The sequence below is a fragment of the Canis lupus genome, chromosome 4 (genome assembly GCF_003254725.2).
Source record: "Canis lupus dingo isolate Sandy chromosome 4, ASM325472v2, whole genome shotgun sequence".
NCBI classification, from domain to species: Eukaryota; Metazoa; Chordata; class Mammalia; order Carnivora; family Canidae; genus Canis; species Canis lupus.
Window position 1 is genome coordinate 48,672,196 of NC_064246.1, and position 4,816 is coordinate 48,677,011.

Consider the following 4,816-nt stretch of genomic DNA (forward strand, 5'->3'; position numbering starts at 1 on the left):
AAATAATGAAAAGATCATTAAAAATATGCCACAGAAAGGTGAGGCCTGTTGTTCCTTGGTGTTCATTTTCCATCTGAGAAATCTGATTATATCCTGTGGCTTTTTATTGTCCCAAGTTCTGGTCAATAAGCATTTCATGTAATACTGGTTTCCCACTTTCTCACTACAGTTGCCATATTGAGTTGACAGATCTGTACTTGTTTCTTTTTATATCAGGCAGCAAAAGCAAATGCTGCTTATGAAATAAATTGGTTTACTTTTATAGTCGACAATTATTACATTTTATTCATTATTTATTTAATTGCTTATTTAGTGCTATTTGGCTTTAAAACATGAACTGAGTTTTATAGTTGAAAATAAACCAAGTGCTGTAGAGAAGTGTCTAATCACTAACTTGTATACCTGAAACTAATATTACACTGCATGTTAGCTAACTGGAATTGAAATAAAGATTTTAAAAAAAGAGAAGAAAGTGGACATCTTTTATGAGGCCAAGACTGGACAAAAGAAACTATGCACACATTTGAATAAATTGCTAATATATTAGGTATATCGATTCAAAGGGCTTATGATTTATGATATACCTACATTTATAAAATAATAAATTAACATATAGATGTAGTCTTCTTATTTTGCTTTGATTCGTCGCAACAATGTATTTATTTTTTTTGTAGAATTTACAAAACATAACCTGGGTAAGAACCGCAATAATCAACTTTTCTCATTTTCTATAGTATCTTTCTTGCCCTGAGAATTAACAATTTTTTTAAACAAACATTAATAAAAATAGCACTCTCTTATATTTATGCAGCTCTCTTCTGAAAGCTTCATGATTCATCATTGTGCTCATTTCCATGGCAACCATGTAAGTCAGGTTTCTCAAAACTAAATATTACAAAGGCAAATAGAAAATCCAGATGGAGCTTTGGATTCTTGCTTACCTAGGAAGATCAGTAGTGTCTGGCATGTGCTCCAAAGGTCAATATTTTGATGAGACTTTTTCAGACCAAAGAGACAGTTAATACTATGTTCTCAGCTTTCTCAAGGATATGATATCTGTCTTTCAAAAAACTAAGGTTTGAGAAAAACAACAGTGTTTTGACTCTTTCCTATCATCAATTCCCCTTCCATTCATGGGAAATCTTTTTAAAGGTGTATAGATTTAATATAATCTCAAAGTTTTTCAGTTTAAACAAATAAAAAATTGGGAACTAATGGGAGATTAATAAATATTCATTCATTTATGTATATTAGCTGAGTGCCTGTATCATATACTGTTCCAGGCACTGAAGATGCAGCAAAGACAAGAAAGATAGGTTTTCTGCTTTCACAGCACTTATATTCTAGCAGAAGAAGAAAACAATAGTAAAATGTAAGAGAGTTAAGACCTATAAACAAAATGATACCAAGTGACTTGGTTTGAAGAGGGAACATGAATATTTGAGATTGAAAAAACGTGGCATTTTGAAAACATTGATTATAAATTGCAAATAAAATCTTTCTTAATTCTTACTGAATCTCTGATACTGGCTAGCAACACATGTGAGACACACTAACTGGGATCCATAGCAATAGAGGACATGGTATGGAACAATATGGTACTGCAGAAGTTGGTGGTACCCACTTGTAATCATCAAGTTTGACTTCACTTCTGCCAATCAATGAGAAAACATGATTTCTACTTACAGTGTTGTCCCCAAGCCTTCCTCCTTATCCTTGAATTTTGCTTTCTAGCCATACTGTGTGATTGTAGTTTGAGGTCTGGGTATTCAGTTTCTCTTGCCTCTAAACTTGTGCATACCCTGGTATACAGCTGGCTTGTCTTGCCACTACTCCATGCTTTTTCAGGAATCCATTCAGATGCCACTTCCTCTGATTTCTTAAGTGTTTGTAGGTCTTCTTACAAGCTCCATCAACACATTGTATGTATACTCACCATTACTCTTATTACAATTATTATAATTGTACTCTTTCATGATAGGAGTATCTCAAGGACTAAGATTCATTTTATTTTTTATTCTTTTTTTTTTCCATTTGAAAGTAGTCATTTATTAACTGACCAGATTACAAAAATAATCATGGTAGATACCTTAGTTCATCCTTCTAATAAGCCTATTGATTTGGTCTTCCCTGTTGCCAGCATCTCCACCTTCTATAAAATGAGTGGTCTTTTTCTTCATTCTGCCGTGTGGAGAAGATAATTTGAAGGACCATAAAAAGTTGTTTGCCTCTTTGAAACGTTTTCCAATGTTTTAGATCTTGTGAATCAGATCCTCCATGCAGATGATGCCATATTTACCAAGAGACTGGGCAATCAATGTGTTATCTGTCAGGGCAATTTGCTTCTTATTGATCTTGCTGTAACCACACTTGTAGATCAATTCATTCACTGACTTCAGGTTTGGATACCCCCATGCTATATATGGTTCCATAACCCTTAGCATGTTAATTGAAGCCTTGTTGAGCTTAACAAAGGTGCCATTGAAGATCTGGTGAAGGCGAAGAAGCTGCAACACTTTTCGAAACTTTGGACTCACACCATTGATACCTCTGACCCTGATGACAAATGCCAATTTGGGTTCTGTAGGCACATAGAAGTTGCCAGCTTTTCTCGCCATCCTCACCATTCGAATCTCAGTTCTGTACATCTTCCTGTATTCCTTGTGGTAATGCTTAGCTTTTTCATAGATAAGCTTCCTCCTTGCCTTTCAAAGCATCTTTTGGGGAAACTTTTTTCTCATACACTTTATCTTCAACTCTGCGAAATTCCTTCACTTTTTCTTAAGGGTTTCTGGCACAGCAGGAAACTTCTTCTTCTCTTCTGCACCCTCCATGGTTCTAGCCAGAAAAGAGGACTAGGATTTATTATTATTACAGTATCCACCACCAATAATTTGTATGTTGACGGAAAAAATTTGTTGGTTAAGTCATCAAAGGAAGGGAAAAGTCTGTGACATCAGACTATAATAGAGCTTTTATTACACTAGGCTGGTTTGGAGGAGGAAAGGATCAATTTGTAGTACAGATACCACAAATGCTCATTGTTATTTCTGGGTTTTAGGAGATTTTCTTGATTCAAATATTTCTCCATTTACCGTATGACCTTATGGCTATTTCCAGAGAATTTAAATAAATCTTTAAAAAAATAATTTTTACCATTGAAGTGTCTGGGTGGCTCAGTCAATGAGGTGGCTGACTCTTGATTTTGGCTCAGGTCACAGTGTCGGGGGCCTGAGATTGAGTCTTTCATCAGGCTCCTGTTTAGCAGGTAATCTACTGGAGGATTCTCTCTCTCCCTCTGCCTCTGACTCTCCTCCCATTCATGTGATCTCTCTCTCATAAATAAATAAATAAATCTTTAAACAGAGTAATTTTTATCAATTTCCCTCAGGAGTAGGTCCAGGTAGAACTCTTCCCTTTTACCTTCCAGAAGTAGAAACTAAGTCTACTTTTCAAAATGACCATTTCGACTAGTATGGCTTACATATGCATTAATATGCTAAAGGATTTAAGTACTTTATTTCCCAGAGTTTATTCCTGAGGTTGTATTGATTAGAATGAGCTCAAAGTGATGAGAATGCTTTTCAAAGGACCGCATCTACCTAGCTCTTTGGCTAGTCCTTTCAATATCTGTTCTTTAATCTTCTTTACTGATTTGGATGCCTGAGATTGCATGACAATTGATGAGACTTTCAACAATAAGACCCTGAAATACCCACAGATAGCAAATCATTACTGATATATCATTACTGATATATACCTATCTTGTCGGCATCATCAATTCTGGTATTAGAGCATGATGATAAAAATATTTATTCGGACTGAAGTACACATCAATAGTACTCAAGAATGGCATATTGAATGGCATATCAAATAGAAATTTTCCTGTTCTTGAGCTATCTTCTATTTCTTGTCTCCAACATGTGACATGTGTTACCAGAATTTTCAAACCTATAGGCAAGTTGGAAGAATATTAAAATTATATATGTGTATAATTATATATATCCCTCCAAAATCTAGAGTTAGAATAATTTGTTCTTGTGATGGCTGAGCAAATATTCTGACATACTTTATTAGTCTATCTTGGTGAATCTTCAGAAAGTTGTATACCTCAAGATTCCTTCTCCCTAAATTCCTTTGTATGCTTCTTCTAAGATATTACTAGAACTCAATAACTTGTGCTGCTACTGTCAGTATTTCTGCCTAAAGGAAAACTTCCATTTCTGCATGCATTTAATTTTGGGGGAAATTTTGTATCAAATACAGTACTTTGGCTCTTCAGAAGTAACTTGAGGGCTCTGATTTATTTGTATACAAAATCCATGCCCTTGAAACTTTAAAATAATAGCAAAATATTTTAGGATGCATAATATATATATGTATGCATGTGAGAATTATGCATACATATGGAACCATTTCCAAAAATAATCTGACACATTAACAAGTTAGCAGATGTGATTTGGGTTGGCTTTGTTTATTTTTTAGCATTTTATTAATGACTTATTAAAGTGATGAAATCAACTATTGAATTTTTAATAGTAAACACACTTTAAATGTTAAGTAATCATGAATTTAAACAATGAAGTTAATAAAGTTAATTTAGTTCAAGGAACAGGGAAACTATTAGCTTAGTTTGAGAATTACATTTTCCCCCGTGAGCAAATTTAAATGAGCTTCATTGGCTGTTAAGCCATTAATCAAACTTTTATTTGTATTTGGGGAATGTTTGGCATCATTCAGGTAACTTTTCTGTAAATTAGGTGGTGTCTACATCCGTGCCTTTTCTGTTTTAGCTAATTAATGTCAACATTCATGA

At 34.2% G+C, this 4,816-nt stretch overlaps 1 pseudogene; it reads right to left on the bottom strand.

Annotated features, from left to right (window-relative positions):
- Positions 1-2,016: 2,016 nt before the first annotated feature.
- On the bottom strand, positions 2,017-2,834 carry LOC112663781 (60S ribosomal protein L7-like; annotated as a pseudogene).
- Between the last annotated feature and the right edge of the window lie 1,982 nt (positions 2,835-4,816).